At 39.3% G+C, this 25,306-nt stretch overlaps 1 long non-coding RNA gene across 2 annotated transcripts; it reads left to right on the top strand.

The window, feature by feature from the left end:
- Nucleotides 1-1,074: 1,074 nt before the first annotated feature.
- LOC141937869 (uncharacterized) lies at nucleotides 1,075-25,279 on the top strand. 2 transcript variants are annotated; one of them, XR_012627104.1, is made up of 5 exons: nucleotides 1,075-1,238; nucleotides 1,759-1,838; nucleotides 4,223-4,307; nucleotides 23,166-23,245; nucleotides 24,684-25,279. It is a non-coding gene; the product is annotated as an uncharacterized LOC141937869 (long non-coding RNA). The 2 variants fall into 2 exon arrangements; XR_012627105.1 differs by lacking the exon at nucleotides 4,223-4,307.
- The last annotated feature ends 27 nt before the right edge of the window (nucleotides 25,280-25,306 follow it).

The following is a 25,306-nucleotide window of genomic DNA, read 5'->3' as shown; positions in this document are numbered from 1 at the left end:
GACGTCACAGAAATGAACTCCCTTCTGTAGCAATACATCTCTGAATGCTCTTTTTCTTTGTAGTGCTTTGTATTCAGTAAATACATGTTAAAAACTGCACTGCGGTTGCATGGTATTTTATTGGAGGGCTCCTGAATTTGTGTTACATTACCATACTCCAGAAAAGGTTTATTCAAAGACCACACTTCTGCATTGTGCTTTGTTCAAAACAGCAGCCTGCAGTTTGGGGAGCTTCAGTGTCAAAGAATATAGCAGTGTCTTCCTTGCCATGCTAAATGTGTCAAACAGGAGGTCTTCCTTGCCGTGCTAAATTTGTGTCATGTGTAGCTTAGAACTGAGTTCGGGAATTGTGCCTGCAGATGGGGACTGTTACCAAATGCAGAGAGATGTATTACACTGCTGCAGAGCAGAAGGCATTGATCTCCACTAATATGTAGTCCTGGGGTTTGTCACAACTGACAAACATCTTGCTATTTAGAATCAAAACTCACCATACTTTTATTTTCCCTCCTTGAAATAAATCAACAGAAGTAGAATATGCTGGGCATAGGCCATGGTTGTTACGTAGGCAGAACGCCTTTTGAAATCAACCAACTCTTTAGAACTATGTAAAACACTGGTAACTTCACCCCAGTGTTTGCAAATTATGTTCCTTCAGCCTCTTCCCTGTTTTATTCTCCTGATTGGTAGTTTAAGCCTTTACTAGTTCTAGTAACATACCCATGGTGAACTGTCTGATAATGGAATTATTGAGGGCAAAAGAAAAGTGTGAATATATGGCAAGTCTGGCCTTGAAGCCTGTAGTAACCTTTCAAAAATGTCACTGATGCTTGTTGCAAAGCTGTGGTGTGTTCTTCTGATGCTTGTCTCCTGCAGCTGTGTCCTGGTTTAGGCTGGGATAGAGTTAATTTTTCTTCTTAGTAGCTAGAATAGTGCTCTGGTTTGGATTAATTATGGAATTTGGTATGAGAAGAATGCTGATAATACACTGACGTTTACGGTTGCTAAGAGATCAAGGACTGTCCAACTCCCTGTGTCCTGTCCATGTGCAGGTGTACAAGAAGCTGGGAGGGGGCACAGTCAGAGCACTGAACACAAACTGGCCAATGGAATACTCCATATCATGTAAAATCATGCTCAGTATATAAAGGAGGGGTGACCAAGAAGGAGGCGGGTTCTCTCTTGCTTCTGGCAATGCAGTTGTGGGATCTTGCTGCTTTGGGATCGCTCGGCGGGTGGTGAGTAATTGCATTGTGCATTACCTGATTGTACTTTCTATTATTGTTGTTGTTTTATTTTATTTCAATTAATAAACTCGTTTTATCTCAACCTACCTGTCTCCTTTTAGCCTTCCAATTCTAACTCCCATGCCCTGCGCAGGGAATGGTGAGCAAGTAGCTGCCAGCTGGGTTCAAACTACAGCAAGCTGTCAAGAAAGCAGAAGGCTGACATAAGCTTTCAGTTTTGTTGTGTGACTAGACTGAAGGAAATTAAGATTGTGTGCTCACACCTGTCCTGGAATGAATTTGTTTTGCTCTGTACTGCAGCAGCATGTGGGTGCAGTAGTTGTAAAAACAGATAATGTAAAGCTGTAACAAGGGTGAAAGTATTGGAGGGGACAATATGTAAGGACAGAGAATTATGGAGTATTTTGCTCTGTAAACTAGTAACTCTCATGCTTTTTCTTCCACTGCTGTGTATTTGAGTTGCATTCTTCAACTCTGACATTCTGACTACTCTCTGATATCTCGCCTGCAGGTCTTGATCTACCCATCACCAAGGACTGGAACATTGTGATAACTGAGGAAAACAAAGCACCTGTTGAACTCAGCCCTGTGGTAAGGAGAGGTCTGCTACAAGGACATCAGCTTACAGTAAAAATATAGGGTAATGCAACAGAAAAAAAAGCTCTGCAAATCAGGATTTAGCCTTCATTCAGAAATGTTTCATTATAGGATTTGGCCCAAAATTCCTTAAAATTCCCTTGCTTAAAATGAGAAAGGAAGCATGTGAAACTTCACCTCTCTTCAGGATTGAGATATTCTTGATCTATTAATGCTCAAGTGTAGCCCTATTCCTAATAGAGTGGAGGAGAAAACACCCTGAAGTGTGGTGCTCCACCTCCTCCACACACCATACACTGATGTGCTGGAGGATCTTTGCAAGGAGGTTTGCCTTATTTTCACGTCATGTGCTTTTCTGACAATTGTGACACCAAATTTGATAAGAACAATAACATACTGTTTTCTTTCCCAAGTGTATCTTCTGCTTAACCAATTCTTGCTCCATCTCTCAGGCTCCATCCTCTTTTTAATGTTTCCACTTCTGCATTTTAGAATAGCATATGCTATTTTCTAAGCCAGCCCTTTTTAAAGGTATTATTTGACTAAACTCCCTCTGCAGTAACCTGAGCAGCTGAGTTTGTGTTTGTTACCTACTGTATGGTGAATACGTTACAATGATTGTTGTGGCTCATGAGGAGCAGCACAATCAGAGGATTGTCTCCTTCAAATTCACATTAGGAGTTGGACATTGTTCCATGGGCTTAGTAGATGCACAGGTTTTAGGGCCAGAAGGAGACATTATGATCAATGCATCTGGCTTCCCATGTAAAAGAGACCTCAAAAATTCACCAAGTGACTCCTGTGTCAAGTCCAGTAACACACACTGGACCTGGAGCATACGTTCTAAAAAAAAAAAAATCTGTTCTTGTTTCTTAAATTTTTGGGGAACAGAATAAATATTCTTCATGTTCATCCCACTTAGTTATTCTAGAGGGTAATGTACTTCTCTGTTAAAATATGTATGTGATAAGCAATTTAGATTTTTCCCACTTCAAGCCACTGTTTCCTTTGTGCTTTTGTCAGCTGGGTAAGTATCAGAAGTTTTCTTATGTAGACAGGAGGGCCAGGGTCTAGTCACTTCTGACCTTGTAAATATTTCATTATCAGCTGAAGAAACTGACTCATTATATTGTGTCTTGCCTTAAAAAACCACTTAATTACATATACACAGAGTGAAACTTAGGTCTCTCAGGAAGGCAAGCCCCAAAACACACACATTTAACTTTGTAGATGGAAATGAGACTCTGATGTATATAGCTTGTGATGAAACTCTCCTCATGACAGTGAATTTGTCTAAGATGTTTCTGAGCTTCACACTTAGCTTGGCAGTGTGTATACTGATCCATGGCAGAGATGCATCGCAGTGAAATAAAACAATTCCTCAGTAGATGGTTTGAATGACAAGCCAAGCTCCAGTTAGTTTAATTTCAAACCGTCTTAATTCTGAAACGATGATATTACAAAAATGGCTGTTGAATTACATATTTTCTATATCTGCCTTGTAAGTGTCTATGAAAAAAACGTATTGAAAATCTTTGGCTTCAGGATTGGAGCCTGGAGCCTGCAGTTAGAAGACAGACAGTGCCAAAGGGGACAAGGCTTGTGGCAGAAGGAAGGTTTGTGCCCTGTACAACTTTAGAAGGAGCAGAGTTACTTGCTGGAGGAAAAGGGAGCCTTGGGGACTGGACTGCTTGATAAAAGGTGGAGGAGAGTGAGACTGAGAAGAAAATTAGGGTTTCCTCAGGCAGCTGACTGGTGGAAGAGGGTTCCCAAGGCAAAAGCACGTTTTTGTGTGGGAGCCTGGAGGGTATCAAATCCCAGAAATCAAAACAATGGAGGATAGGAGGCTAGAAACTAAGAAGAGTATGAAGATGGAGGAATACAGATAATATGGATGGAGTTGTGTTAGTTTTTATTTTAAACAAACTTTCAAATTATTTTGTTTCTAGCCACAGGCAGGGATGCTGCAGTTGCATTACCACAGGTTGACTTTAACTGCAGTCCAAATATTTCAGTTAAATTAACCATGTCCTCTTGATTACGGGCTGCTGCTTAAACTTTCATTATCATGTGAATTTTTTGCTTGTTTTGTTTGAAATCTGTGGGAATTCTAAAATGGACAAATTCTACTCCAGTTATACCCCAGTAAATTTGGAGTAAAGTTAATTATTCAAATTGAGCTTGTGAGGACTTAGCAAATAAAAATGAAGCCATGTTCAGCTATTTTAAATAACACAAACTGTAGAAACAGTGGAGAAACTATGCTGGACTATGGATTCACAGGAGACTTTCAATGTCTTGGGACTTATGCTACAGCTTCACCTTTTTTCTTGCATATCTTCTGAATGCATTTCAAGAAAATTCCCTTGTGCTTGCAGTTGGCACAGAGGGGTTTGCCATGATGCTGGGCCTCCTGGTGACAGGGGGAACTGCTGCCCTTGAAGGAGAGTTGTTCTTTTCCAGGTTTGGCCATTGGTGGTGGTTTGCTACTCCCCTTTGCCAGCTGTGCTTTTGCTATGCAATGTTTCTTACAACACTCCAGCTAAGGGCTCTGCCACAAACTCTGCTTCATATTCCACTTGTCCTTTTCATCTTTTCCTGCTTTTTGAGAAACTCTCTCCTCATTTTTGCATTTCTCTTTTCTTTAGACTTCAGTAATCCCCTGTTTTTCATACAACTCTTTGTACTTGAAATTTTTGCTAAGCGAAACATCAGTCAGTTTGGTCTTAGCAGCAGGAATAAAAACATATGGAAAGATCATGAGCCCATTATTATTTCCAACACTGTCCCTGTCCCTGTCCCTTTTTTTTTTTTTTTCCCTCTTTGAATCAGTAGCTGTTTTTCTTTCTGTAAAGTAGCTTGAAAGCTCTAGTATGAAATAATCAAATCAGATCAATTGACATGTCAGAAAAGCATCATGACTTTGAAGTAGATTTTTTGTTTAAGTGGTGTTTTTCCATACAAAACAAATTACTAATAATGTCCTAATAACAGTAAGTGTTTACCCACTTCATGCTGTCTGTCTCAAATTCAGAATTTTCTGATTTTTCTGTAAGTCAGCAGAGACTTTGTTCCTTTCCTGAGAGATCCCTTTTAGAGCAGACTCTAAAATACAAGTTCCTGTGCATACTGTTGCAACAGACTATATGTGTACATATCTATGCATATATCTATGCTTATATCTATGCCTATGCCTACACCTATGCCTACACCTATACAGATACCTATATCATTTGTATGCATTTATACATCTCAGGGAATTAAGGATTGATTTGATGGACATGTTTACAAGACTGGCAAATCTGGCCTGTTTTAAACTGCATTGAATTCATTCATTAACAACACACTTGGGGAGTTCTTACACAACGTTATTCAATACCTGTACTTCTACAAAAGTCTGATACAATCATATTCTGTATATGTTAGTCTTATACAATCATACTCTAAATTATCTGTGGGTATACAGTGCCATGGAACTGATGCCACATAGTGAGTCCGTATGGCCAGAGTCCCTGGAGGTTTTTTGTCCTGAGGTCATGGTGAACAGGCTGGAGAAATCTGCAGAGAGAAGAATCAGAACCAAACTGTCTGTGTTTTAATTCTTCTCAGGTTCTCCTTGCCTATGCCAGTTTTCACACTATTTCCCTCTCTTTCCAAAAACAGCAGTGCAGGGGCATAGGGTATCCTTTCTGCTTGCTGTGTTGCTTCTTTTGATTTCTCTTGTCTTGACACTCATCCTTCTTCTGTATTTGGGAGGATGTCCTGTCTCTTTGCATGTCTTTGTGATTATCTTGCCCTTTTTTCACCACTTTTGTTACTTGTATACCTCCTATGTGCAACTTCACCAACCTTTGCCTTTTGGATGATCACACTGCTCATATCCTGATTTAAAATTCTACTTGGCTGGCAGTACTACAAAAACTTGCCTGCTATTGCTATATCATTTTAGTACACCCGTATTCAGGTTCAAGGCAAGCTAATATTAATTCTATCTGGATTAATACATTTATAACTTGTAGGTGACACATGCCTCTGCTCTGACTACAATGCTGACACACCTGATGAATATCTATCAATTCCCCCCATAGTTAGGGGACTGTAGCTTGCAGCAGCAGGATTCCTTCAAAATCCAGAGAAGGACATCTGAAGTGCTTTTCTGGGTTGCTCAAAGAGTCAGAGCATTTGGGTAACTAACTCTATAGCTTGAAGGAGCAAGAATTACTCTAGAGGCATCCTTGTTAGAGTTGTGTGTCTCCAACTGGATGACTTTCTTAGGGCAAAATGAAAAATACTAATTTATTGAATTTAACAAAAGTAGTGTTGCCAGTTTTTGTGTATATAATCAATCCATTTCAATGAATGAAACATTCACAAGTACTTTTTAAATTGGTATTTCAACATTGAATTTTGAAACTGAATTCTCCTTCCTTCAGTGAAGACATTTCCAGAATTTGTTCATAAGAAACTTTTTTATAGCCGTCAAAATTCTGTGTTTCATTTTTATGTCTGACCAGTGATCTGAAAATTGTTTGCACTTGTGGGGACTGCAAAATTTGAGCAAATAGATGCTGACTGATCTGGTCCCTTAACAAACAATTTTCTCCTATATTAAATATAACCAAAAAATGTAGTGCCTATGGCAATCAGTACAGTTTTATTTAATGTTCTATTTAATAGAGGAATAAATATTGCACTAAATGAGCATAAATTTTCTGGGACTGCAATATTTTAAAGAAAATAAAAGTCAACCCACACAACCAAAGTACAGCCTATATGTAGTGCAGAATATATGTAGTGCATTGAGTTCTGAAATAAGGGATATTTTGTGTGTTCTATGATTTCGAAAAGATTGCAACATTTTGAATGGGAGAAACAAGTAATTGAGTGAATAATTTTGCAAACTGTTTCCATTCTCTGTAACTAAAAATATTCAGGATGACTGAAAAATGAGCTGAAAGTTGCACTGTACAGATTGATAGGATTTCTTCACGTGTGTGTTTGTGCGTGTGTGTGTGTGCATGCTATAAATAGGCACGTACCACTTCAGCTTGGCCAGAAGTGCCATCAACAAACACAGTGATCTTCCACAGAATATTTACAATCTGTACCCCAAGGCCCCATAAAAATTAAGGTTTTCAATTTGTCAGGGAAAATCCATAGAAAACATTGGGTTTACTCAGAAATGGTTACCTGTAGCTTTGCTGATGATTTGCAAGTGTATGAGAGGCAATGTACCTAACTTTGGTTTTGACTCCTAAATTGCTGTGAAAAGCATCTTTACTGAGGGTGTATTTTTTCCCCACATATGAAGGGATGCTCCTACACAATCCCTCTGAGAGCCTGCCCTTATTTCTCAGACTGTCTGTTTTCTCCATTTTCTCTCTGTGTGGAACTATGCCATATGTACATGTATCTATTTATTATGCAGTTCTGTTCCTATGAGTGTGCCTGCTGGGACTGCATATTTAGCCTCACTACTGGCTGGACCTGGGGCATGAAACCATGGCACCCTGACTCCATCAGGCTGCCAGAACCAGTACTTTTCATTTCCTGGATTTTCTCTCTTTTAGTTCTTTTATCAGTTAATCACCTTTTCAGGCATTTTCACCTTTGGAAAGAGAAAACAGTTTCAGAGTCTTGTAGACTAATGGTCAGAAATGACATTGCTGCCTTACCTCCTATGCTCCATGGCTCAAATTCTGTTGTTTCCCCTTTGTATATTGCTGGGTGCACGCTTTTGGTCAAGTTTTGTTCCTCAGCACGATTTTCTCCCAAAGTAGCTCACACTACTGCTTAAGCAACAGCCTTGTGTAGTTCCTTTTGCAATGAATTTGAGTTACTGATGGGCCAGGTTGCATCTGAGGTTAGGACTAGCTTACTGCGAATAAAGAGAAGATTTTTTTAGCCCAAATCATGTGGCCAGAAGAAAAGACCCTGCCGTGACGCTGCTGACTCTTTGTTCAGATTTTGATAAGGATAGTCAGAGTTTAGCCATGTATCTGGTAATAAGACCTGTGGGATGCAACAGCTCCAGAAGGTCATTCCAGAGCAAATGGCTCTAGTTATTGGTTTGTAATCTTCTCTTCAATTTTTGGCCTTTTGATTCCTGCCTTTAATTTTATAATCTTTCTCAAGCTTTTGCTGACCTGGCTTATCCCACCCCGTGTTCTGTTGTCTTAAAACTATTTTTTTCTTTAAAACTGGTTCTTTTCAGCAAAATACTGGGTTTGGGGCTTTAATTTCTTTAATGTTTTCTTGAAACTGTGTTTGAAAAACTGTCATATTTGAACCAGTTTTTTTAATTATGTCTCTTCTCTTAGCATGGATTAGCTCACTTTCTAATCTATTTCTGTGACTACAGCTTTATTTCTTGACTTCAGTGTATGTGATCTCTGGACTCCTCCAGCTTTTCACTATTACAAGGACTTTCTACCTTTATTTGACTGAGGTTTCCTGATTACTCTCTCATTCTTTTTCCCCACAGAGTGAACTAAACTTCCATGCCTTAGCCCAGGTGAAATTTGTGCTACCTTGACATGAATGGGTTTTTAACTGACTCTTAGTGTTTGCAAACAATCATGTGGATCTTGATATTCTATTTTTTAAAAAAAGGCCAACCTTTGAGCTGTTCCCTGTAGTTTGATCAGTGAGGATGAATCATTACAACTCAGTCTCTCCTGGATAATTTGCTAATTATCATGGTCTCAGTCCAGAATCAGTATTAAAAACTTGAGCATTTCAGCTGTCTCATTGGAAAGTTTTCTCAAGCTGTGTGACTCTACCTTGTGCAGATTGCAAGCCTGTGGTGAAGGGCAGCGCTTTGCGTCTGCAGTGTTTAGTACCTTGTGGTGCTAGCCCTGGTTTTGACAGGGTCAGTAGGCCGCTGCTGCAGCAGTCAGTAATAACTGTCTATAAAGCAATGATCAGAAGTGTGAAGAATACACCGTCGAAATGCATGGTGGGGTTCTAATGTTCAGTCTGATTGAACCTTTATTCCTGTTACTCTCTCCAGTCATTTTGGTTAATCAGGACCTTGCCCTGCACTGATAAAACCTTATTTTATCAGAAGAGAATGCTGAGGACCTTCTACAAAGGTCACTGACCTCAAAGGGAAACACCTCATGATTTGTCCTGCAGGACCATTGGGGCAGGCACTGTAATTGCAGTCAGGGTTGACTGAAGACACACACAGTGAGTCAGTGGTGGCTCTGATTCCTTGATGCGCCACCACAGGGCAAACGAGTAATTAATAACTGATGCTAGTGGTTTAAATGCTCGACTTCAAGTAATATACAAGAAGATATTATTGGGGGAACTACTTAAGCTCATAGGGCAATTTGTAAATGTCTTTGTTTAAAGAGGGTTTTTTTCTTAGGCAATGTGAACTAAAGACATAAAAAAGAGATGGCAGTGATGGCTACCAAAATCTTCAGTTCCTACAGCTTCACATTCTTCAGTCCCTTGGCTCTTCCCCCACTGGGGTTGGTTGCCTTGTGATATGAGTGTGACCAGAAAGGCCGTCAGCATTTTCTAAAACTGTCCATCCAGTTCAGATGTCCTGGTACAGACTCAGCAACTTCTGTGAAGAGAGGGATCTGTGCCACACACCCTACCCTAGGGTGACCCTAGGATGGATATGATATGACAATTTTTGTGATTCTTGCGACTGAGATAATGAACAATCGAGAAGCATCCAATTCCTCTTTTTAAAAATAGTTAATAAATAAAAGTGATAATACAAATTTTAACAGTGTGGAAATCACTAGGCAATAAATCTGAAGCACACACATTCATTTTCTCTCCAGGCTAGAAGTAAATTCAAATGTAATTTATCAAATGTATCCAATATCCAATGTAAGGGCTCAAGAAATAGAAGCACTATCAATAAATTATTTAAAATTTAATCAGAGATATCCATAAAAGAGAAACAGAAACAGCAGAACATGGAAAAAAGTTGTTCATAATGCATTGAAACAAACACTGTAATTCGAACAGAACAAAGTGCATACTTAAGGTATATAGTATACTTTTATTTTAAATCAAACTTTTAGTAGAGTCTGTTCAGACTACTCAAAGCTTGAAACTCAATGAATAAAACTCTTAAAAATGAAGTTGCAGGTGTAAGATTTGGAGGAGAATTAATGTTATCCCATTCGCTGATACAGGCACTTGAGAAATGCTTGAAAGTTAGTAAAAACAAGGAGTTATAAAAAGGTCTAATGGCAACAAAACCTTTTTGTAGAGCACTTTTTCTCCTTTTTCCTTCCCCTCCCCTCCTCTCCCTTCCCAGCTCTTAACAGCAGCTGTGAGAATATAAATATCTTTGCTTACCAGAGTGGGTAAGGATAAAAGTGGGGAGGGATAAGAGTTTAATTCAGTAAAATTTAATTGCTGTGCTCCATTTTTTTTCTTACTATTGTTTTTCTGAGTGGGACCATCATGAAGTGGTAGATGTCCAGGTATGTTAAACTAGACCTAACCTGTAGTTGGGCAGATATTTCTTGCAAACCTTTTGTAACAAAGAAAAGGAAATCAGGTTCTTCATGAAATTTTTTTCCTCCCCAAATATCCTGCTGTAGTGAAAATTCTTTTATTGGGAGATACAAAACTTTTAACCATAATTTAATTTTCACTTACAAATAACCTCCTTCTCTAAGTTCTCCCACACACTCTAAGTGTGGTAGCACCCTTTCCCCTGACAGGAACTACCTCTGTTATCCAGGTCAGAAATATGCAAATGTTGATTTCTCCCCCAGAGCAGTTCTCTGTGTTTTAATGTGCGTATGTCCCCAGACAACACCATGTCACTTGTCACTTGTACTTGTCAAGTTTTATCACCTTCTTTGCAAGATGCTCAATGACCAAAATTCCAATGAGCAAAAATGGAAGAGGGCTCTTCTGAACTGGTCCTAATTATTCCAAAATGATTGAACCCTGATCCAGATGACTCAGTGTTGGCAAAGTCTGCTGTTGAAGGAACTAACTTTCTCTCATGGCTGAACATATAATGCTTTGATCTGCTCACTACTCATTCCTTTGAACCTCCTCAGCAGAAACTCCGGATTATTATTGTTTTTTAAGTTTACTTTTAATGCAGAATGTCTCTTCCTTGATTGTGGGCTTTTACAGTAACAGCCTGCATGTCAGTACTGAATTGACTAGGTTGGTTGATAACGAAAGATACAGCACATTCATTTTTTAGTGCCCTCATGCTTCATATTTAATTCTTGTTGTGAGATAAGAATTGGTTTTTCTTCCCCTTCAGCTTCTGTTGTCTAATAATATTTCTGGACTTTTGCTTCTCATTCTGTTCAGCTTTCATGTAGTTTCTGTTTACAGCATCTGTATTGAACACAGTTCTATCCTTGTGTCTGGGGAAACTGGCACATAAGTAGATCAAAAATCCTCCAGAGTTTATCAACTGGAAATATCTATTCTTCATTGTAATCTCTAATTTCCATTTTCAAATTACATATACTGTGACTCTGAACAGCACCTTGTATGTCACGATGTCCTGAACAGCACCACAGACCTTTGTAAAGGGCATGCTGAAGTCTTTCAAATCACCTCTTTAGCAACCCTCTGCTTTGTCATAAATACTCAGTGTACTGTGAACTTTATTCCTGTTCAAAACTGGAGTATGGGGCATATGAGAAAAAGAACAGGAATCAACTGTGAAGTACAGGACATTAAAAATTACATTTTTCAAGATAAATGCACTGCTCTTCTTGCAGCTAAAATTGTCATATCTCCAAAGAAACACAGTATCTTCTATTGCACCTGAAATTCAGATCTTTCATGAGAAAAAAAAATAACATAGAATCAAGTAATGACAGCTCGTGTAGTTATGCACAGGCAACAAGAGTTACGAATGAAAGATGCCAAAGAGAGTTTCATTTTAATACTGCCTAACGTTTGACTGTCTGAATTTGAGCCCTTTGAAAAGTTACCATTAAAGTCCCTCCTTACTTGTATTTTGCCACCTTTTCGGAAGGAATAAGCCCTTCATAACGGAAAATAAGAGTGGATCTCAAGAGATAGAAGAGCCTTGGAGTAACTGTTGCATACAACAGGTTTAAATAGGAGATGTTGGTGAAGTTCACGCCAAATCTGTTGTTATCACAGCATGGTTTGTAAAGTGCTTAGCAGACAAGATATTTCATAAAGGAACATATAGAGTAAGTTACAAAAAGAAGTGAGCTTCACACGCTGAGATGAAAGTGTTGTCAATTAACCAAACAAATGCAGAAAGGGACACTTGGATTACAAAGAGATACTCACTTTGTGAATAAAGTGGAACCGTTTCAGTTGAGAGGAATAGTCAATTAATTTCATTAATGGGAAGAAGTAACCAAGCTTTGGAAAGAAGGATTTAGTCTGTCTCAATTTGCTGTAGATCCTAAAAGTCTTCAAAAAGCAAGACAGGCTGTGAAAGCCAAAATGCTCCATAAGGAGAAGATTCTTCCTAATGAGTCAAACAGAGATTCCCTGACAAACTATGTGTTAGGAAAAATTACAAGTTAGTCTACAGGCGGGAGAGGGTGACTACTTCTGATTCAGTTCAACTGCAAGAGGATTAAGAGCATTCTTTCCTTCGTTTCTTCACTTAAGTCTCTGTAACTATGTTTGATATTCTGGATGTTGTGAATAAATTTATTTGCATTTTTACATTAACTTGGCTTGAGTTAAGAATGATTTCACAGTAAACTGGCTGACAAGACGTTCTTCACACAGCAGCAGTGAACCTATAAACCTGGGCACTGGACACTACCTACCTCCCAGAGGCAGACTCCTTAGAGTATCCCAAGTGTTCTAAAACATATCCCACTGGGAGTGAACTAGGCAGCTAGAGAAGTGGTATCACAAATGTTACAAGAATAATAAGCACCTTTGAATGAGTAAGGGTATCCAGGAAAACTTTCCTGCACTTACCAGATCACTTGGTAGCATTCTTTTCTACAGTGATTTTTCCACTTTGTCATTAAAATACTGATTAACAAGACCTAGGGAAGGGAAATTTTATATTGAGTATTCTGGCTTCTGCCAATGTTCTTACAGGAACTCAAAATACTGAAGAATATAGCCCTGCCCCAAGGAGACAGGGGGCTGGTGATGCACAGAAAGGGGAAGAGACTGGTAGAATTGACACAGTTCTCTGGTAAGGTCTGAGGGCTGATGTGTTTCTGGTCTTGGGGGTGGGCAGTGGGGGAGTTGAGCTTTGTTCGAACTTTGTAAATAAAATTTTGAGAGACATGGGATAAACTGTGTTTGTCCTCATTAACTTTCTGGTAACAAGCATAGTTTACAGTCTGATCAGTAGCTGGGGAATATCTGTTTGACTTATTAGAAAGAATCTTCTACTAAAACCAAGCACTCCCCCCATTTTTAAGCTGGAGTCAGTGCATGCAAACAGGATGAGTGAAGGCCCAAATATGGTTCTCTTCTGCATTAAGGGTTTCCAGATACATGACTTGCATTCTCCCAGAGGAATGCCCAAGACCTGATGGCTAGTAGCTGGGATTTCAGAGTTCCAACCTCATTGCTAATCCCTATTCATAGTGTGTAAAACAGAACAATAATAAAACAGAAACTGAGAGTATCCAATCTCTGAACTGTCACTCTATCACTGGTTTGATGAGTGCCTCAGCTTTGGAAAAGCCAGCTTTGAATTCTTGGTCTACTTAAGGAGGCTTCAAATGGGATCCTGTAGAAAGGATTCATACCATTCTGACTTTATCACACACTGCAGATATCTTCTGGCACACAGAGGGTGTGTTGGGTCAGTAATCAGCAACATACAACTTCTGAAGAGAATTTTGCATTTCTATCAGGAAGGCTAAAACAGTTTCATTTTTGTTCAGGTTGAATAAAAGTTTGGGTTTGCCTCTGAAATGAATAACAAAATTGTTGATCCTTGTTGTGTTGGACATGACTATGATGGAAAATATCATTCGAGTCTGCTTTCATGTGCTTCCCCTGCTTGTATACTTGTAAGTTTGCTTAGAGATGATACAACTGGTTTGGTTTTCTTAAGATTTCCACCCAAATGGTTTTCAGCTGTCATATTATTGCTAAATATATTTAGTGTTCCCTGTTCTACCTAAACCACAGAGAATGGCTTCCTCAAGTCAAAACAAAGGCATAGACCCACTCTCTTAGTCATCAAGCTTTTCCCCTCCTTTATTTCTATCTCAAAAGGTTCTTATTGTCTCACTGAGTTACACACATTTTAAACATGGGTATAAATGCAGCCATCATAGATGAACACAACTGAGCAAAATTGTATTACAGTAAATATAATCTCTTTAAAAATCACCATTTAGGATCACATTTTCATTCAGTGTGAAGAAGTCTGCAAAGTGGTATCATCCAGTGATACTTAAAGGGAGAATACTTCAAATCAGTCTTCAGAGTACTAACAGTATTTCAGGTGTAGTATGAATGGAAAAAAAAAAAAAGAAACATTATATTCATTTTTTTTGAAGTATTTTTTCTTCCTGCTACTTTTATTGTCACTATCAGGAGGATAGAGAGATATAAACTTTTGGGGAGAAGGGAAATACTTTGTGCTTGGTTATGATCCTTGTTTCTCCTAGATCTGATTTGTTTGATCATAAAGGTCTAATGTTTCCAATCCAAATGACTGCTATTAATTATTTTAAAAGTATATTTCTAGTTTCCAGCTTTTTGTGTGCAAATCTGAGAAATGCAACTTCATATTCCTTCAACATTACTGAAACAGAGGACTTTATTATCATAAATAATGACTTGTTCTGCATTCAGAGAGCCATCTTATTAATAAGAGAGAAAATTAGCATAAAGTTGACCTGATGAACTACATAGGGTAAACAATAGGGCCATTGGTTATAAAATGGCCTAATGTTCTCAATAAACAATCAGGTTTTAATTTTAAAAAAGGACTTGGATATTTCGAATCTATTCTGATGTTATGCCTGAGGCCTATAGTGCCATTAAATAATTCCCTTAATACCATACAGAAGTAACACTGAGCCTCTGTCAAGTCCTAATGGCCAAATAAAGGACCAATGGTTTTTAAGCGTACAGTCTGCAGCCACAGTGCAGTGACTTTTTTTAGTCTGATGGAAGAAAATGAGCAAATACCTCAATGCACTTTAGCAGTAGCAAAGGAAGATAAGTCACATCATGTGGTTTAATCATGTGGCTGTGTCTTCTGGTTCAGCAGCAAACAAGAACTCAGAATAAGACCATCAGGCAAAGAAGCAGGGTCTTGTATGAAGGACTTCAAGGACAAATGCCCTTTGACTTCTGTGGTCTGACATCAGGACTATATGAACAAGGCTCTAACTATGGCTGTTTGTGACTGTTCTAGTTTAGGCTAGGATAGAGTTAATTTTTCTTAGTGGCTAGATTAGTGCTGTGCTTTGGATTCAGTATGTGATTTCTTATGAGAAGAATGCTGATAAAGCACTCATGTTTTCAGTTATTGCTAAGAGATCAAGGACCCTCCAATTCCCCAGGTCCTGCTCATGTGCAGGTGTACAAGAACCTGGGAGGGAGCAGAACCAGAGCACTGGACCTAAAATGGCCAGCGAAATACTCCATATCATGTAAGGTCATGCTCAGTGTATAGAGGAGGGTCAGCCAGGAAGTAGGGGGTTCTCTATCACTTTCCAGAATTGCGATTGCAGGATCTTAGTATTTTGTGATTGCTAGCAGTGAACAGGCTGGGTATCGGTGGGTGGTGAGCAATGGCATTGTGCATTACCTGTTTGTACTTTCTATTATTGTTATTATTGCTTTATTTTATTTCAATTATTAAGCTGTTTTTATCTCATCCTATGATTCACCCTTTACCCCTCCAATTCTCTCTTCTACCCCCTGGGCAGAGGGAGAGTGAGTGAGCAGCTGTGTGGTTTGGCTGCTGGCCCGGTTCAAGCCATGACACTGACCTACTGGTATTTTCATTATGAAAGGAAAGTTGTTGCAAATGGGCTATTGTAATATACAGTTTAATTTTTAAGTGTTTTGTATAGCCTTCTCAGAAGTTGTGTGATAGTAAATGTATGTTCTTTCTGCACTATTTTCTCATGTGCTTGGTAAGATATGTACAAAAGTATGGGTTTGCCCAGCAGACTGTTAAATCACTACTACTGTAAACTCAGTTAACAGCATTTGAGGGTGTGTAGTCTGATGCAGTTAAATCTTATTACGGCACACTCTGAAAATGCACAATTGCTATTTCAGGCTGCTGTAGATACTGGCATATCTTCTGCACATGGCTTCTGAAGAAGAATGCTCTTTGGTGATTTTATTTTTTTGCCAGAGGTGATGGTTTGAGGCAAAGATGAGGCCACCCCATCCTGCAGTGGCCTTTGTAGGGACCTGTGAGCAGTTATTGCAACCCTGAACCAAAGAGATGTCCAGTTCTTGGTCACAGCAAGGCGAACAGGCCACTCACCTGCCTCTATCCCGTCACCAAAGTCCAGGGAAGAAATAATAAAGAAAGGGAGTGGAGAATGATGATTTAAAGATGCAGAAAACTAAACAGGCCCCTAACCCCCTGCTCTGCCTGTCCTCAACCTGCCTTTCACATCCAGCCTTTTGCAGAGTAAATGCTGCAACTTCTGACGCCTCTGATGCTGCAGCAGCTTGAGAGGTGGGTGTTGCCCATGGAGCAGCCTCCATGTCTTCTAAACAGCACTTCCCAGACACCGCTAAACACTGCACCAGGACTGTTGTCCAATTTTCCTCCTTTTCCCTTAGCAGGCTGCTGTCTGCTCCTGTGCAGGTGAGGGAGACGTGCTTGCCAGTCTTTTGGGAGAGGAGGAAGGACAAGGTAAGGGCTGTAGAAGTCAAGACAGGCTAGGCAGTTTGGAGATTGATTTTTATGAAACATGTTTTCCTCTGCCTGTGATTTTTATTGCACCAGGACTAAAGAAAGGCTTTTCCAGGAGACTGTAGGTACGTTGACCAAACTATTTACTGACAATTTATTTATCGCTCTTCCATCCACCTGCTCTTTAGCCAATTGTTACCTTAGCAGACAGGGCACAAAGTTCACAGGGTCAGCAAGTTTTGTAGCCAGCCTTGTGTGGGTGGGAGAAAGGAAAAGGAATAACTTTGATCTTGGTTTTGTCAGCACTCCTTAATTCTCACTCTCACTTAGAAGCCCTGTTATTGCTAATTTTCAGTTACTTGCTAACACAGAAACTAGAACTTTCAGGTGGTGTGGTTCTTTAATTATTTTATTCCTAAATAGATTTTTGGCAACCTGTGAAGGAGAAGCTGAATAGGGTGAGGTAGAGGAGTTACTGTTGTCTTGTGGATGTTCCTGAAAAAGTAGCACAATACAATGGAGGGAGGGTGCATAGAAGACACCAGCCTGGAGCTATGACTACATGGGCAGTAGATAAATCTGAGCTATTAGTAAGAGTCCTGTTTCGTCCTTGACTTGGGAACTCCTTTCTGCTGCTTCGATTTTGCTTGCATTAGATATTTATGACACCGTGTGCTGAGCTAGATCAGATAAACCATCAGGCAGAAAATTAACCTCATTTTAAAAAAACAAAAAAAAAATTGAAGCTAAAAAAGAAATTATTAACATGGTCCCAGCAGATCAGCAGGATCAGCTATGTAAATGTTGGTGCAGGGAAGAAAGAAGGAAGGAGACAGATATGTAAACCGTTTTCAGCAGCAGTTTAAATCCAGATTGGTTTGAATTGTGTAAACTTGACCTGATTTGGACTATTGCACATCATGGTCAGACTTGAGATGAGATTTCTGTGCTCAGATTTTAGACTTCTGGGTAGGATTCAGGTGTCCAGGGTTCAGGTTTAACAAAGGGAACAGCATAACTTTAGACCCAAGCCCTAGGTTTCTGCTTTATGCAGTCTAAAAATTCCCCTTATGACCTCCCTCAGAAAATGTTTCTCTTTTGATTTTGCTGGCACTTTAGCAACTGCTTAGGCATTTTACTGAGGAAAACTTAGTTTTTAAGGCTGCTATTGCACACCAGAAAACCTGCAGTTATATGCTAACAGGGCAATGTAATTATTCCTAGTTGGAACTTTATCACAGAACCATAAAATACTTCAGGCGTTACATCATCTACCCAGTCCAGCTCCCTGATCAAAGCAGGGCCAACTCTGAAGATAGGCCCATTAGTCACCACATTTTGGTTTCAGTTCCTTACTATTCATTTGTTATAAATTAGTTTATTTTCTTACAAGTCTATACTTTAAAGGAGTGAAATTAAAGCTGAGGTTTCATTTCCCATGTTGCTCTAGTAATATGGTACACTTCTGTTCCAAGAACCATACACAACAGACAAGCCACAACAAACATTCACTATGGAAGTACCCCATCAGCTGAGTGACAGTCATGTGAAAATAATGACCAGGCAGAGAACCCCTGAAAACTTACCCCTGCTGTGCAAATGAACAGTCTCTAAAAAGCATTGAGAGAGTTCTCTTCATAATTTCTTTGGCAGCTCTGCTTTGCTTTCTGCTGCAGTACTGTACTCTTGATACCTACTTACTGCAGGACACTGAAGTTCCCAAACTTAACTATTAAAGCCCAATAGAGGTTAAAACTGACTGGGATTTTTTAGAAACATTTTGGTGAAAAATATTGATTCATATAAAACAACTCCTTTTAGAAGAACACAGCAGGATCAATGAATTTTTCTTTGGAAGGGGTTTCTGCTCAGTCTCAGACTGATCCAAAGCTAGAGACTTCTGGTAACACCAGTCACCACAAACTCACACAGTGCCAGTTCTCCTGTCTCCAGATTCTCCTGAGTTGCCCAATTCTGAGGGATAAAGGACTGAAAACAGTCCTTCCTGCCCTGATGGGATGTTTTCTTTGATAGGAAGAAAACCTCAAGTCTGGTCTATTTTGAAAGAGTTTGACTTTCTTCTTTTTTATTTGGGATATGAAAGCAAGAGGCAGTAGTCTTTTCAGACCTGACTATTTTTGCTAGAGAAATATCACTTTCAGTTTCAAATGGAAAACTTTGAAAGCTCACAGTTATTCTCATGCAGGATGGCACTCTTCGTTACTTCTCAGTTCCATGGGAAAACATTTGCCCTAATCTTCTCATGAAGGCTTTGGACACAACTTTGCAGTACTAGTAAGGGGTTTTTTTCTTCAGTCTTTTCTAACACATATATTTCATGTTCAGATTCATATTACAGTGAATTTTGACATTCTTATTTTGCAGCTCAATTTTACACTGACTTTTGTCTTGTCATTGTACCTTTATCACCTGTCTCAAAATGCAGAGTATTTTCTGAGAAGTCTTGAAATGTATATTAACACATCCTCTCCAAATACTAGCTACTGACAAGTTGAGTCTTGTGTTACTCTGTTAAGGGCTTCTGTATTTGCATTCATGGGTACATATTTTTTCTGGAACTGGAGCTGCAAATGTATGCAGGATTGATATATAGGGTAGGATTTATTCTCTTGAATCCCTTTATCAAAGAAATCAGTGAGATTTTGTTTACAGTCCTACATGACAGTATATTAAAAACCATCAACAGAAAACATGGTGAAAAGGTTAGCTTCTTTAACAGATAGTTTACTCACAACATTTCTCTCACAGGGAACTCTAAATACCTTCTTATAAATAAATATAGCTAGGAAAATATTGAAGGGTTGGACACTTAAACTTGTAAATGAGTTGGATTTGAGTATAGCAAAGAATCTAGAACTTATTTTGATTTCTGTAACTCTAAAAGTGTAATAAATATGTTAGATTTATTCTCTATCAGGATAAAACTACAAGGGTATATTACAGGCTTTGGATTCTCACATATTCAGCTGTTTTCTAAGGAGGATTGAAAGTGCTGTCCAGGCTGAGGGCATTTTTTGTCACTGGAATAAGCTGGAGTTTCTGAAAAATCAGAGAGGTAATGATCACAGAAAAGCTTCACCTTTTGATTCTTGCTTACATTCTGTCTCAATTCTCTTTCCTCTCATCTTAAATTTCAATGTGAAATTCAGAGTCCAAGAAGAGAAGCAACAATGTCCTGGAAAAAATGCTTGAAATTCATGCAACCCAAAGCCACATGACTTTGGTTAGTTTTCCTTAGTATTAGCACATAGATTTGGTGGGAATAACTTTACAGTGTCAGGCCTCCACTCTGCAGAAGCAGTCTTGACATCACTGATATCAGTGGAACATCCCATGGCACCAGATCCACTGGTGAGGATTAGTATCAGGACCATGGGGACAAAAGAAGCTGCTCCCTGTCACTACCTTCACTATCAGGGAGTTACTTTGTCATATTTCTGTGGGCTCTGGTTGTAACAGTTTCCAGACTTGAAGCCTTTATGCTGCACCAAACAGTATGCACATGTAGTTACCATAGTTATTTGACTGACATCCTATTTGGTCAATTATTGCAATGGAGTACTGTAGTATTTCTGTAATAAAGAGATGGAAGTATTTGAGTTTACTCTCAGATATTTTAAGGTCAACACTTACTGCGTATTTCCAGCAACAACACAACAAACTACGCCTCACTTCGGGAGTCAGCACTTGTTCTTCACATTTTGAAGTTCTTTAAAAGACCCAAGGAGGAAAATAACCAGCACACCTACACGGCATAAATTAAAGCTGCCAATGGGCGAACTAAACTCATATTTCAATTTCATGCAAGTTTTCGTCAAATATTTGGTTTGCTTTTAAATAAAACACAAGCAGGTACTGTTGGAATGATTAGCAGCACTTCCTGAAAGACACAAGTTCAACAGTCTTTATTACATCAACATCATCATCAGTCATTAGCTGAGATCTGTCAGGGTTTTGACAGTACCCCCGCTAGCTTTAGAAGGTAGGCCGAACAGGAGGGTCGTTCTGTCTCTGACTGTGAAATGTGTGCCACACCCGAGAGCTAGCCGAAGAAGGACAGTACATCCCTAATTCAACATTGCATTCTTGATCTTTCTTCAACAGAGCTAAACATAAGTTCAAGTGCCTTTGACATGATAGGCCTTGCTCAAGAGGCATATTTTATTTAATGCATTTGCTTGAATGCTTACAAGAATAATGTGAAAATAAGTTTCTGAGGACTAGAGATATGACACCAGTATCAAATTTACCTCAATGTTTTCTCAGGGTTTACTCACAGAGGATTTGAGTATATCCTAGGTAATCTAGTTACTTCAGGAAGTTGAAAGAGGAAGTTCCAGGCCAGACTGGTTTGAGACTTCTAGTCACAAAACATTTAGTTCAGTTTCTCAAGTGAAAGTTGTTACGAAAACAAAATTTTGCAAAGATTCTGTTTTGACAGTTTGGCAGTTGACTTAGAACTGGTGAAAAGGCTTTCGTAATCTCAGTAGATGCTTTATTGTGCCACAAACATACCCTTATTATATGTCATATTATATATTATCAGGACTAATGTACTTTGAATCATAATGTTATCAGCTTGTTCATGAAGATAAGTAGAAAACAACTTCCCTTGATGGGTACCTCTGATCAGAAAAAGAAAGCAAATTTACCATGGAATGAGCTAACTGTGCCAATTATTTACTGAACCAAAACGTCTCTGCAAGATCTAGGTATATGGCATGTAACTCCCACTTAGGACTAGTAATTTTTGTAACTCACAAAAATTTCTCTGTTCCTGATGTTTTTGAGGACTTGAACTCCCACATCATGAACAAAAGTGGTAAAAGATCATGATTCATTGTATTTTTGCTAGGAGAGTCATGAAATGGAGACATGGTTTATGGACATAAACCTAGTGGCTTAGATTTTGCTTAATACAATGAATATTACTGCAAGAAAGATCACTTTTGTGCTCCACTTCTTAAAAACTGAAAAATGAGACTTTTGAGATTTCCTCAATTAGGTGGTGGGACTCATTCTTATTTATTATATGAAAACACTCAACTGGAACATACTTTGAATTATCTACCTGACTGTAAGCAGTGTAAAAAAACATTTTTGGTGGTCTTGTTCATCATGGTGAGAAGGTCCAGTATTCCAGCAGTGCATACCTCCAGGCAGGGTCTGAAGGCATAAGAAGAGGCAGAAATGAAAGTGCCTTCATTCCTACAAATATTTCATCATATCTCCTAAGAGGTCTTGACTAGTGACTTATGAAGTTTCATCCCTTTACAATTTTATCTGCATGGGTCAGTATAACTTGGAATGTGCTTGCTGATTAGAATACACACCCAAATTCTTAAAAAGTTTTCAATCATCTAAAGTTTAGTCACCAAAAAGGTGTCATGTGCCAACAAGCTGCACTATTTGACTGTGAACAAAGGAAAATATTTTCTACTGCAAATTTTAGGTTTCCTACCTAACCTAATATTAATTTGTTTCTATGTTTTATCCAACAAACCGTATGCAAATGTGATTAAAATGATATATAGACATTGGGATTTCCCCCACCCCACCCCAAATGCTGGAACAAGTGGTGTGGAGGAGTAGAATATCCATCCTTGGAGACATTCAAGAGTCACCTGGACAACGCTTTGAGCAACCTTTTCTAAGTTGACCCTTATTTGTGTGGGCAATTTGACCTCCAAATGCCCCTTCTGATCTATATTACTGTACAGTTCTTTAAATTTACTTTAAAAAACCCCAAAATAAAAACCAAAAAGGTGCATATGTAGGAAATAGAAATATTGACTTTACTGTCCCATCATAGGGTTGACTAGGGATAGTAGATGCATGCTCCTAATGCACTGCAGCTCATTTTTGAGGCAGGCACATGTTAGCAATTCTGAACACAGAGTGAGATGCAAGATGCACTGCAAAAATGATGCTTTTGGAGATGGTTCTCTCACATTTGGAGAAAGCGTCTTCACCAGTGCTCTGTGGAGTCAAGACTTATTTTTATGCATGCCATAATGGCTCAGGCTTCTTTACAAAATGTATCAGTCAAAATTAAAGTAGGCCATATCCTGAAAGCACAGGAATCTGCTTTCCTGTGACCATGTCCCTGGACCTGATGTTGTTATTCCACATTAACTCCATCCCTCCCATACTTGCCTGATGTTACTCCTTATCTTGTTCCCCAACTGTTGCGTGCTGTATATGTAGACATGCTGTGGCTGGGCAGAGTCAGCCATGTGCCTATTAACTAGTTTGCAGGTAGCATCCCATGCCTTCCTCTTCCTTAGGGGAAGCCACTGATTTTTTCTGGACCTCTCCCCTGCTTTCCTCTTTGATGGAAATTGGTCCAGAGCTTAAATAGATTAATAGCTAAATAGTGCCAAGCATGAAGTTGTGCTCTGCTTGCAACAGCAGACCAGGAACTTTTAGCAAAACATGTTTTGTTAAAAAATGCCAACTCATTGCAGTCCCTGCTTTTCCAGAAAGTGCATCACTTGTGAAAAAAAATCCCAGAACTGTACCAGGAGAAGACTTGCACCTCCAAAGCCAGTATGGACACCAAGTAAGCAGGCATTCAGTGGCATTCATGTATTTTTTAAAATCTCGATGTTCATGGGCTGTTGAACTGGTTTTATTCAAGCAATATCGATATAATTTGTCACACTCTTCAGTCACAATCTTTTACATGTTCTTATCTTGCTGACTGAGCTGAGGCTCTCTTCTAGAACAAGTAAGTTAGTTGGGAATGTGCATCAATGTTGGTACTTAGCAGTATTAACAATTCAATAGAGTTTCAGGAAAATCAGAAACAGCATTTTTGGTGGCCTTTGGGCAAAAGTCACACCTGGCTATGAATTCAGTTTCATGCCTGGTGTTTCAGCACATCATGAATTTTGTGGAGGCTGTTCAAGCTGTCTGCAGTAATCCAGGTAGCAATCACTTTGCAATTGCCAGAGTTAAACTGACAGTTCTAAGAAGGCTTTTGAAATATTACCAGGGAGACCCTGAGAAATAGATTAGCTATTTATACCTGCCTTTCCCACTGCCAGATACCAACAGCAGTGAACAAATTAAATTTGGCTCACAAGGCACACCACCAGGACCAGCAAAATAAGCCTATTTCTGTAACTTTTTTTTTTTTTTCCTGAGCAGTTGTTACAGAGGCTCTCAAATAAACAAACAACTATCAAAAATTTAAAAATTTATTATCAACACAATTAACTAGCCCTCCGCAACTAGTCAATTACAGGTTCAAATGTCTGTGAGAGGAGAACAAAACAATTTCCTAGGATTTAACAACAATCCAAAATGCAGAACAAAGAACCTTTCCTTAGGGTTTAATGACAACTCAAAATGCAGAACAAAGCACCACTTTTTAGGCTTTAACAACAACCCAAAATCCCCTATCGCTTCCTAGGATTTAATTACAACCTAAAAAGCCCTATCACTTCCTAGGATTTAACAACAACCCAAAACACTCTATCACTCACCTAAAAAGTGAGGGCTCTCAACCTCAAGGAACTTCTTAGAGCAGCATCTCAACCCAAGTAACCTCAAAGAGTTTCCTTGGGTGGTGTTCTGACCCAAGGGGAGAGTCCTTGACCGTAGCGTGCTGCTCCAGGGGACAAGCTCAAAATAAAATGGCTCCTCCAGGGGACTCCATTGATAGTCAGGCCAAATCTGACCTGTAGTAAATAGCTGCTCCCATTGGCCAAAGATCCCAACTACCGTGAAGCCCCAAGAGCAAAGGCAATCAATAGCTGGTACACTTCAGCAGCCAAGAAGCACTGTTTTCATTGGGCAGGTGCACCTGCCACAAGGGTAGCTTAGTTCATGAACTCTTTTCATTATGTTCATATGCAGAAGTGGTGTTTTTGCAAGAAAAAGAGGAGGCCAACACTTCTTATTGGGGAAAATGGACAGGGTGAGAGTCAAGAGATACTGGGGTGGAATTTATGTGTTTCTTCTTTTTTTGCATTGTTCTCTGTTTTTTATTGCAGTGCCCCAGAATCTTGAAGGAAAGGAGGGAAAAGCAGAGAGGAAGTGCTCCTGCACTTGTTCAATGTTATATCCTTTCTTTCTCCCATCCCCCCATACTCTTTCTTCAGAAATTGTAAAATAATCCTTGGTGTCCCTGTCAGTGTTAGGGACTTCCATATTTAGGATACACATAGGTCTGCAGAAAGTGTTTATCAAGTGAGAGAGGAAGAAGCATATAGTCTCAGAACACTGAGAGAGATGCCCTCTAGTCCCAAGATCCCCCTAATCTTGCAGCAGTTCTTGTTGGCGACTAAACACCATTGGAATCAGCCAGCGGCATCTGGATTCATCTGACTTCATGAGTGTGTCTGTGTTGGCTCCGGAACAGGTAATGATTTCTCTGCATGGAGAGGTGACCAGTGTTGGGAGTGAAATTCTTCTGTGATTCATCTCATCCTAAAGTGGACTCCTACACTGGCCAAGTCAACCTCAGGAGAGGATAATCCTCCACTGGGAGGATTCTCATCCCCTCCCCCTTGACTGAACAGGGGAGATAGACAATTCAGGTGTGGACACCTGCATGGCAAACAGCTGAAATAAAGTGAAATGAATTTCACGTGTGTAGGGCTCCTCTTTTTCATTT

The sequence above is a fragment of the Strix uralensis genome, chromosome Z, assembly GCF_047716275.1.
Source record: "Strix uralensis isolate ZFMK-TIS-50842 chromosome Z, bStrUra1, whole genome shotgun sequence".
NCBI lineage: Eukaryota > Metazoa > Chordata > Aves > Strigiformes > Strigidae > Strix > Strix uralensis.
The sequence above is the reverse complement of the archived record's forward strand: the minus strand, read 5'-3'. Positions and strand labels throughout refer to the sequence as shown.